The sequence below is a fragment of the Meles meles genome, chromosome 19, assembly GCF_922984935.1.
Source record: "Meles meles chromosome 19, mMelMel3.1 paternal haplotype, whole genome shotgun sequence".
NCBI lineage: Eukaryota > Metazoa > Chordata > Mammalia > Carnivora > Mustelidae > Meles > Meles meles.
This window is the reverse complement of record NC_060084.1, coordinates 47,857,645-47,869,307: the sequence shown is the minus strand read 5'-3', so window position 1 is coordinate 47,869,307 and position 11,663 is coordinate 47,857,645. Positions and strand designations below refer to the sequence as shown.

Below are 11,663 nucleotides of genomic sequence, written 5' to 3'. Positions count from 1 at the left end.
TGGGGCTAAGTTCGTGCTGTCCAGTTCTTGGGCGATGACGTGCATTCCCACACTGGGGCTAGATTCCTTTCAGGAATCCGGCATCAGAAAATACTGTTATTTAAGCTGCTATTAGTTTTGTCTCTACAGTAAGAGTCAACCTAGCTCATATATGATTGGAAAATTTTGTTCAGTCTGCAGTGATGAACTTAAGATCCTCAGAAGAATGCACATCTGGGTGTCTGGGTGGCTTAGTCCTTGGGCATAGGCTCAGGTCATGATCTCAGGGTCCTCAGGTAGAGCCCCCCATCTGGCTCTCTGCTCAGCAAGAAGCTGGCTTCTCCCTCTCCCACTCACCCTGCTTGTGTCCCCTCTCTTGCTGTGTCTCTCTCTGTCAAATAAATAAATAAAATCTTTTAAAAAAAAAAAAGGCTGTACATTTGGAAACCTACACAGCAGAACTGTAGATAAAAGCTTTAATTTAAAACTGTATTACAAAATTCATGGGCCTAGGAGAGGTATGGTAATTTGGCTGATGCTTTATTACCTCTCCCACGTGAGTCTGAATCACCCAAAATCCATGAGTCACCTCCATTCTATCAGTACACTATCATGTAATGGCCTGAAGAAACACTGTGCCACAGAGAAGCACCTTTAATGGGAATAGCCAAGGCCCCTCAAGAGAACCTCGTGGGCATCAATCTTGGCGTTTCCTGGGATATTTGGTAGACCACTCAGATGGGATAAAGGCCTGAGACTACCTCAAAAGGAAAAACAAGATTGGACACACATGGGCCCAGATTCCAGCTCTAGGCACCCCAACTGGACAACACTACCAGTAATGACCAAACTCAGGCAGCAGAGGGTAACATTAAAAAAAAATTGGTATTGCATAGTATGAGCCCTCCTGAGGCACAGGACCTGACCCCATCTACTTGGATCTAAGAACTGTACAGTCCCCTCTATTCTGACAATCTCACCTCTTTAAGCACACATAGTCTTCTATTTTTATTTACATCCTAGTGAGTTATTCTAGTGAATTAACATACAGTGCAATTGTGGTTTCAGGAGAATTCAGTGATTCATCACTTATATACAACACCCACTGCTCATTGTAACAAGTGCCCTCCTTAATACCCACCACCCATCTAGCCCATCCCTCACCCACTTCCATCACCCCTCAGTTTGTTCTCTATAATTAGGGTTTTTTATTTTTTAAAGATTTTATTTATTTGTCAGAGAGAGCGAGCACAGGCAGACAGAGTGGCAAGCAGAGTCAGAGGGAGAAGCAGGCTCCCTGCCGAGCAAGGAGCCCGATGTGGGACTCGATCCCAGGACGCTGGGATCATGACCTGAGCCGAAGGCAGCTGCTTAACCAACCGAGCCACCCAGGCGTCCTTATCATTAGGGTTCTTTTATGGTTTATTTCCCTCTTTCATATTCCCCCCTCCTATGTGTTCATCTGTTTTGCTTCTTAAATTCCACATATGAGTGAAATCATGTGGTATTTGTATTTCTCTGACTGACTCATTTCGCTTAAAGTAATATACATCCATCCACATCACTGCCAATGGTACGATTTCATTCTTTTTGATGGCTGAGTAATTTCATTGTTTATATGTGCCACCTCTTCTTTATCCATTCATCACTCAGTGGACATTTGGGCTGTTGCCATAATTTTGCTATTGTTAATAATGCTGCTACAAACATTGGGGTGCATGTACCCCTTTAAGCACACATAGTCTTATAAGCTGCAGAGCCATGAGTATCTTTAACTACGATGTCACCCCTGGATTCCTGATTTTGTGAAACTTGTTTACGGGTATAAGAGCAGCATATTCTGGGCACTGATTTAAATCATATACCGCATCTATGAGGACACTGTTCCAGCCCAACAAGATACTGCCACCTACCTCGTAATGTAACTAAATTTTCAAAAGGCTAGTTCATTTTCTATCAATTCAACTACTTCAAAGGTAATGGGGAACATTATAGAAACAATGTATTCCATGAGGATGGGCTCATTGTCACACTTCATTTGCTATGAAGTGAATTCCTTATCAGAGGTAATGTTGTGTGCAGGTTTCTCAAAAAAGTTAAAAATAGAACTACCATATGATCTAGTAATTGCACTACTCGGTATTTATCCAAAGAATATGAAAACACTAATTCAAAGATATATATGCGTCCCTACATTTATTGTGGCATTATTTACAATAGCCAAATTATGGAAGCAGCCCAAGTGTCCATCAATGGATGAATGGATAAAGATGTAGTGTGTTTATGCATGTGTGTGTACACACACACACACACACACACACACATAGAGTGGAATATTATTCAGCTATTTAAAAAATGAACTCTTGGGATGCCTGGGTGGCTCAGTCCGTTAAGCATCTACTCAGGTCATGATCCCAGAGTCCTGGGATCGATCCTGCCTGGGGCTCCCTGCTCAGCAGGAAGTCTTCTTCTCCCTCTGCCTGCTCTGCTTGCAGCTCTCCCTGCTTGTGTGTGGTCTCTCTCTGACAAATAAATAAAATCTTTTTAAAAAATTGAAAAAATGGGGGTGCCTGGGTGGCTCAGTGGGTTAAGCCACTGCCTTCGGCTCAGGTCATGATCTCAGGGTCCTGGGATCGAGCCCCGCATCGGGCTCTCTGCTCAGTAGCGAGCCTGCTTCCTCTTCTCTCTCTGCCTGCCTCTCTGCCTACTTGTGATCTCTCTCTCTGATAAATAAATAAAATCTTTAAAAAAAAATTGAAAAAATGAAATCTTGCCATTTACCACAACATGGATGTATCTAGAGTATAATGTTAAGCAAAATAAGCCAGTCAAAGAAAGACAAATACCATATGATTTCACTCATATGTGGAATTTAAGAAATGAAACAAATGAGCAAAGAAGAAAAGAGAAAAAACAAAAAACACTCTTAACTACAGAGAACAACTGATGGTTGAAATAGGTAAGATTAAGACATTTACCTTGATGAGCACTGAGTAATATATGGAATTGCTGAATTGCTATATTGTACATCTGAAACTAATAGAACTCTGTATATTAACCACACTGGAATTGAAATAAAAATAAATTTTAAGAAAGAGAGTCAATGTCAGGTGGAATACTACAATGGTAGAAAAGAACTGTTAAAACACACAGTTGGTAGTTTTGGCAAAAGCACTACAGGCATGGAAGGTGTATCCATATCCAGAGTGTCTATTCAATTCAAAACAAGGCACTGCCTTTTCCATGATGGAAATAGTTAAGTGGAACCAAACTCCCACAGGTAGCTGCAAAATCATCCTAAGAAAAGGGGCTATGTAAAGGAAATAGTGCTGGTCTCTAATGCAGGCAACTAGGCACTCAGCAATGGCTACAGCCAGGATGGCCTTGGTACAATGGAAGTTTAAGTTGCTGAAACGGTGGATAACCTCCATTCCTGCCATTATGGCCACTTGACCCATGAGTTCACTGGGCATTGACAGAAGTGGCTGTTGACAAAAGCTAAAATGTAGCAAAACACTGGGTCAATCTACATCATCATTAAAACCCTCCTCTACCTATGAAAGTACCCTATGGTGGTCATTTATATGGAGCACACTTATCTTCACATTCTTTCCTCACTCAGTGGTCTAGCCAAAATACCTCTCTCAGGATCCTGTGCAACCTATTTTCCAATCCTGTTTGAAGAGCCTGAAATACCAGCCAAGCCCTTGGCCATAACCCATGAAACTATATAGACTCTTAATTCTAGCCATTTGCTCCTTCATGCCAAATGATCAACCAAGGTACACTGCTCAAAATTCTGCCCACTGAGAGGATTTCCCTTCACAACTGTCCTTCAGGGATGTCCCAGAAAGTGTTGTGGGTCAGCTGAACAATTTCAGGTCAGGCACTATCACACAGAACCATCTGCAGATTGGTCAAGAGTAAGTTTTCCCCTCCTCACCCAACTAGTCACAAGGAACTTTCTGTAAATCCATAGAGGAGCACTGGGACAAAGTAATGTAGCACAAGTATGGACTATGGGCATTTGGGCCATTTACTGATGCTTTCAATGCTTCACGTACACTTCCATTTACTTCTTATGTATCTCTTTCATTTGATAATGGAGTGCTTCTGTACATGCCCACATCTAACACTAACTAAGATAACACCTAGTCCGTGAAGGCAAGGTCAGGATATATGGTAACTTGGTAGCCCATGGTTAACTTCAGTCACTGCTGAAGTGCAATAGTAAAACAAAGGCCATTTCTTGAAAAGAAGGTAAGTATGTCTATAGAGGACGCAAGCGTTCATGCCAAAATTCTAAGGGTCTGTGCTATGGATCATCTAGAGGGGCTGGCCAAACATTAAAAACGCCATTTCTTCTGCCACTGACATTTTAAGAACCCTTGAATCTGCTGGATCATACCAAGTGGCAGTGCAGCTTATACATGGCAGCCTAGACTAGTTGGGAGCCTTTTTTTCCTCTGGGCTCCAGCCAGTTTTTAGGTCACACAAAAAAGAACAGAATAGCACTCCCCAATGAGGAATACGCTTATTCAGAAATCTGAGGGAGCACAGTAGGCATGGTGATTCTCTTTGGGTTGCAGGAGGGGCCAGATGCAACATGTCCTTTACTTTAGTGGTATTTCAACATGCCCACATTAACGATCCCCTAGAAATTTTACTGAAGTGGAAGGCACCTAGATTTTTAGGGAATTTATTTCCCATCCTCTGGCATGTAGTCTTACCAATATGCCTAGGATAACAGTGACTTCCTGCTCACCAGGGCCAATCAGCATCAATCAATGTCAGAGCCAGGATCTGGCAATCCCAGGTAAATGGTCCCTTTGGGGGAAGCCTGGGGAAAAGATTAAAACTGCAGTGCTTGGCAGGGTAATGGGATACTTACTCAGGAAGATGCAGCCTTTTCTGAATTCAATAAATTCTGGGTGTTAAAACTGGCTTGTGTCTGGGTACTGCTTAAGAAGTAGTCAGTATCTATTTTTGGTGGATGCAGTTGGACTTCTGTTCACAAGACTTGGAACTATTCTATTTATGCATATCAAATAAGAATTTAGTACTCTTCACATCTATTTGTTTTAGGGACATTAAAGTCAATAGCCAATGTCATATATCAGGCTATTCTGAACACTATGTTGGCTCTGTTGTCCATTAGAGCATGTCTAACCAACTTGTCTTGGGTCTAAATGCCACTGCTTGGCTGCCATCACACTAGGATCCCATCATTAAATTCATTTAGGGATCCGGTGGATCCCATCATTAAATTCATTTAGGGATCCCAGTTCAATGGAGTTCCCACTGTAATACCTCATCTACAGAGAAGAACAAACCTTGAACTCTTCAAAGATACTAAGATTCCTCTCACAAATTATTTCTCATGGTGAACTATGATTTCTCTATCCCTCGAGGGCTGGTGATCATGTCTAACATGATAAATCTGCTCTAACATTCAAATCTCCCTAAGACTTCGATCACTTTCCTCTACATTGTACCAAAGAAATTCTGGAATTTCAGCCCAACTTACTGTAGCTACATTTCCTTCCATTTTTCAACCTACCAACCAAAAAAAAACCAAAACAAAACAAAAAAAAACTTTCCAACTTAAGGAGCTAAAACTTTAGATCCAGAATCTACGCTTAGTGAGCCTATTTCAATATATTCATGTCATCAAATTTTATACTCCTTGTACCATCACCCCATATCTCCAAGATCCATTCCCAAACATGTTCCCAGATTTGTCCAGATAAATTGAAAAATCATGAAATTCTTTTGAGATGTGGACCAACACCTCAGTGTCATATTTGTAACTAAGTCTTTGGTATGAGGTATGAATTGAATCTAAGTATAAGTGCGGAAGCAAAGAAGTGTAGCAGGATTTGGTCCTGAGGAGAATCAGCAGTGTCATTCAATGTATCTATCTCTATGCATGTTCTTCAGGCATAAAAGGGTCAATTTCCTCAGGCAGTAGTGGAATGGCTGCTTCTACTGGCAAGGATGACTTTGCAAAATTCAGGGGTTTGAGAGCAGTCTCTCAGGGACAAGGGTACATTTGTAGGTATTCTGTATTCAACAGAAAAGTTCTAGCACTGTTGGAGCAACAAATCTGAGAACAGATGTATTGAAGAAGATAAGAACAGTTCACTTTATCTGTGTCCTCTCTCCTCCAAGACAGCAGAACTCACTGCCAAGAGAGATCCCATTGGTCTGCAATTTCCCCCATGTGGGAAAGTATGATCATATGAAAGCGTATTCGGCCTCCCCCGTGGTGTGTGATGCTTCTCAAGAGGCTCATTTCTTTCCTGCTCTACCCAGAATACTGATGTGATCCGCATAGCTGAATGGCTGGGAGAGGCTGGGAGCACAGCAACCAGGGCTGGGAACTCATCCAAGATATGCAGATTCTATTAAATGCTTCACAGACTGTCAGAAAGTCTGCCCAAAAGCTGCTGCTGGGGATGCCTCTCCTGCAGTCTCTGCAAACTGCCCACTGGCACCGCCAACCCTCCACATGCCTCATTTCCTCTACCTTGTGACTATCTCCCTGCACCCACCCCAGGAGATGCTATGCATGAGCTTTTACAGACCTCTAGCAAACACACATAAAAAGCCATCCAAATTCTGTAGGATTTGGAAAAGGAACACAAACATAAGCACTTCAGGGAAAAACCATAAGGGGAAATAAGGGAGGCTCTCAACACCAAGCCTGGCTTTGTGGGGTAGAGAAAAAGCATACATTCTTATAAATGTCCTCCATCAGAGGGAAGACAAAGTGTGGACTGGATGTATCCACAGAAAAGTTCTGAGAAAGCCTCAGAATCCCTAGCTAGCTGACTAGCGACAGTATTTCTCTACTGAAGCCACTCAGTAGAGACTGGAGGAGGTTACTCCTTCTTCAAATGAAAAGACAGCAACACAAAACTTCAAGGAATATGAGAAATCAAGGAAACAGGACACCACCAAAGAACACAATAATTCTTCAGTAAGTAACCTCAAAGAAATGGAGAGTGAAGAATTGCCTGACAAAGAATTCAAAATAACTTCTGAGCAAGCTTAGTGAGAACATTGATAGACAACCCAACAAAATTAGGAAAAGAATATGTCAACAAAACAGGAAGTTCAGTGGAGAGATAGAAGTTAGAAAAAAAGAAACAAACTGAAATTCCGGAGCCCCCAAATACAATGAATGAGATGAAAAGTACAATAGAGAGTATGAACATCAGACTTGGTCAAGCAGAATAAAAAATCTATTGGTTCAAAGATGAGTCATTAGAAATTTTTAGTCAGGGGCATCTGGGTGGCTCAGTCATAGGGTGTCTGCCTTCAGCTCAGGTCATGATCCCAGGGTTCTGGGATCGAGCCTCGAATTGGGCTCCCTGCTTGGACGCCTGCTTCTCCTTCTTCCACTTTCCCTGGTTGTGTTCCCTCTCCCACTGTGTCTCTCTCTGTCAAATGATTAAATAAAATCTTTTTAAAATTTTTTAAAAATTAAAAAAAAAAGAAATTTTCAGTCAGAGAAGAGAAGCAAAGAGTGAAGAAAGCCCATGTGAATTATGGGCTATACTACAGAAAAACAATATACATATTATGGGAGTCCCCGAAGAAAGAAAGGGGAAGAAAACTGACTTGTATCCTTTATAATATTCTGTTAATAATAAGTAAACTGATTTCCTGAATTATTCTTCCAGGTGTGCCTCGCCAACATCACCATAATAGACTTCATTAAAACTTGATTACATCTCCTCTGGGCCCCCAGATATCATTAACTCTGATCAGGATACACATTAGTACTCATTCAGATCAGGCACACACCTTACCAAAAAAACATCATTTGGAACATGAGCTTGTCCTATCATCTACAGATAGAGAAATAATGGTCTACTGAAGGATGCCCTATTAAAATCACAAAATGGGTGCTCGATTTGGCAGCACATATACTAAAATCACAAAATGGAAAATGGCTTCCAAATGGCTCTCTCTTCTGCACACTTCTTTAGTCACCTTGAACTTTCAATCTTTAGGTCCCAAGACTGCCAAAATGCCATCAGGGGACCATCCTTTTTCTTTCCAGGCTCTTCAATACCCAGATAGAACTCCCTTTTTCACCCAAAGACACCCTCTCCAAATCCTGCCTCTTCAGTTCTGGCACAATGTGTGCTGGACTGGCAACCAGTTCTAGGGCAGATAATAGAATGGGATCCACTGAGAACTGAGGGCCCATGACCGCTGAAAAGATTATTCTATAGGCCACAAAAGAGGTCTCTGCCAAACTTGCTACCCTTCCCCAACAGTATAAAGGTTGGCTAATGGGAGTCTCCTTTTATAGGAAGTATGTCTTGTACCTAGTCCCATACCTGTAATTGTGTAGATCTTTAAACAAGGGGAAGATCTTATAGTTCCCAGCAGCAACATTTTTTTTTTTTTTTTGAGAGAGGGAATGCATGTGAGCACACATGGGCATGTGAGCAAGAGAGTGGAGGCAGAGGGAGAGGGAGAGAGAGAATCCCAAGCAAGTTCTACACTTAGCAGGGAGCCCGACATGGGGCTTGATCTCATGACCCTGAGATCATGACCTGAGCCAAAATCAAGAATCGGACACTTAACCTATTGAGCCACCCATGTGCCCTACCCAGCACCAACATTCTTAAATAGGACACCAGCTCTGGCTTCAGCCCATTATGTAAATACTTAATGGGGGAGCCACTACAGGATCTGGGATGACAATGCCCATGATTCCCATCATAATAAGCAGGCACCCCCAGCGGGCTGAGGACCACACATCAAAGGCAAAAATATGTCATTGTGGGACATTATAGCTCTACTTCGCCTGACCTTATCTCATTTGGCTCATCTGGACCTGAGATTCTCCCACTCCAGCTCAATGCCAAACTCCTTGTTTGGGCATTCAGTTACTTCACAGCTTTATTTGATAACAAATGGAGGTAAAAGTGACAGAAGACACAATATGTATCTGTATAGGTAGAGCTCCTAAGTCTACTTATATTCTACATCTAATGCATATGAGGTCACCTGATAGAGCCAACGTGCCCCAGAGCACGTTGAAGATCCCTTGGTCTTCAGTCAGTCTTGTACTAATTTCTCAAATATAGAACTCTGCCTTGAGGTCTTGGGTGTTAGCCCAGAATTCATATCAAGAGTTTCCATCATCTACTACACGGGGTCCTTAAAGGTACTACCCACCACTCAATCACAGATGACAGCACAAACAACAACCATCAGCTCAGGGATGAGGGTCTCAGCCCAAAAAGATTAAAGCATCCCGAATGATAACTTCAGCACAACCAACAGTTCCAACCTTAATGCTGACTCAAGATACTCTATCACAATTTCATGCCACAGCCCATCAAATAATAATTCTGACACTCCCCTTGGCTCCAAGTCCAACATACAGTTTTTCCAGCCAACCTGTACCCCCTTTTATGGCCACTGTAACCTCCCAAATGCCCCCTTTAAAAAAAATCACTCACCTTCTGCCTTATCCCCAAAGTTTCAATCTATGTAGCCTTGCTTATTACACTTTGTTCCTGACTTAGCCAATGCCAATATTATTGTAGGTAACTTAACTGAAGCTCCCAATTTCTCTGCTTATGTATATTTCTGCAACCTCCCTATCCTCCTCCCTTATAAAACGTAGGCACACTGTAAGAAACTAAAGCTTATTTCCAGGTCCTTACTTACCTAAACATACCCAGGTCCTAATGAAGTACACGGGGACCTACTATTGCCTATTACCTACTTCAATGCATCAAGGAACACAAAGTAAATTATTTAAATTTGTGCTTGAACCATTCTTTTCCTTCTTCCTGTGTTGCCCTTTTGTTGTGAGCTAGCACCCTGCAAATTAGTCAATTTATATACACTGATGCCTCACCACTTAATTTCACCTTTGGGTGAAATTAGCCCTACGTAAGTTTAAAACTCCACCTCCTTCCATGCTTAAGAGCTGGGACCTGGACACGGTAACTGCCCCCACACCACTCTCCACTATGCCCGCCACAACCACATCAGCTTCAATCCTTTTGTTCGACAATCCATGCTACACTTTCCACTATTCCCACATCACTACACCACTTCCTACTTTCCTCCTCTTGGTGGATAATATCTATAAAACAGTTAACATACTTCCCCAAAAATGAAACTCCAACAATGCTGGACCAGGCACCCCAGTGGGTAAACCACTTATACAACTAATTCCCATGCCCTTGGAGGTCTTTGCTATCCATGTTAACCACTAACCTCTTTGGTCACCTTCCAGTTCCTTTACTTCCCCCAGCACTTCCTCAACCTCATCAGACTCTTCCTCATTATCTTTTGCTTCACAAATCTCATGCCCTTCCTAGCCTCTACCAACAACTGTTGATACATGCAGCTATTAAAAATATATGCCCCCCTGGGGCGCCTGGGTGGCTCAGTGGATTAAGCCGCTGCCTTCGGCTCAGGTCATGATCTCAGGGTCCTGAGATCGAGCCCCGTGTCAGGCTCTCTGCTCTGCAGGGAGCCTGCTTCCTCCTCTCTCTCTGCCTGCCTCTCTGCCTACTTGTGATCTCTCTCTCTGTCAAATAAATAAAATAAAATCTTTTAAAAAAATGCCCCCTTATGTACACACTAATGTACCCACAACAGGGTACACACAGGCTATCTTTTAAATCTGTTATAAATTAGGCCTCAGGGCACCTGGGTGGCTCAGTGGGTTAAGCCTCTGCCTTCGGCTCAGGTCATGATCCCAGGGTCCTGGGATCAAGCCCCACATTAGGCTCTCTGATCAGCAGGGAGCCTGCTTCCTCCTCTCTCTCTGCCTGTCTCTCTGCCTACTTGTGATCTGTCTGTCAAATAAATGAATAAAATCTTGGAAAAAAAAAACCTCTTAAAAATAAAAATAAAAAAATGAAAAAAATAAAATAAATTAGGCCTCATTTTTTAATACATTTTATATAAACACCACAATTTTTGGTATAATAGGCACAAGCCTAGGTCCTTTCAGTTCTGTACCACAGACTTAGCACCTAGAGGCCAACCAAACAATGTCACAACTCCTGGCAGACCACATATATCAAAAAGCCCAAGATTTAGAAGGCTTTAATAAGACAGAAAGTTGTGCAGCTGCTGTAGGAGCCGATAACATTGCACTGGCATCTCAAGGTAGATCCTTGAAGGGAACCTCTGGCTGTATGTAGGTCAATAATATAGGAAAAGTCTCTAAAATAGTTCAATAGATAAAGCAACAAATCAAAATAGTCAATGATTTTGCCAAGTTACTATCATACTCCAAGAGATTTCTTGAATCCCCACTCTTCTCTCAGATCCTTCCTCTACCTGGACTTTTATCTGGCCCCACATTTTCTTTCATAAAACTATCAACCAGGGGCACCTGGGTGGCTCAGTAGGTTAAAGCCTCTGCCTTTGGCTCCGGTCATGATCTCAGGTCATGGTATTGAGCCCCACATCGGGTTCTCTGCTCAGCGGGGAGCCTGCTTCCTCCTCTCTCTCTCTGCCTACTTGTGATCTCTCTCTCTCTCTGTCAAATAAATAAATAAATAAATCTTAAAACAAAACAAAAAACTATCAACCAGATTATTTCAGTCAACTTGAAAATGTGCCCTTTCAAATACCAGTTTCTTTACAGGGATACCTGGGAGGTTGCCATGCTAGCCCAAATGTCAGAA

General features: G+C 42.2%; 1 protein-coding gene across 7 annotated transcripts in view; it reads right to left on the bottom strand.

Moving 5' to 3' along the window:
- Window positions 1-11,663, bottom strand: part of LOC123930849 (zinc finger protein 45-like) — a 156,542-nt gene that overhangs the window by 99,779 nt on the left and 45,100 nt on the right. The window lies entirely within an intron of this gene.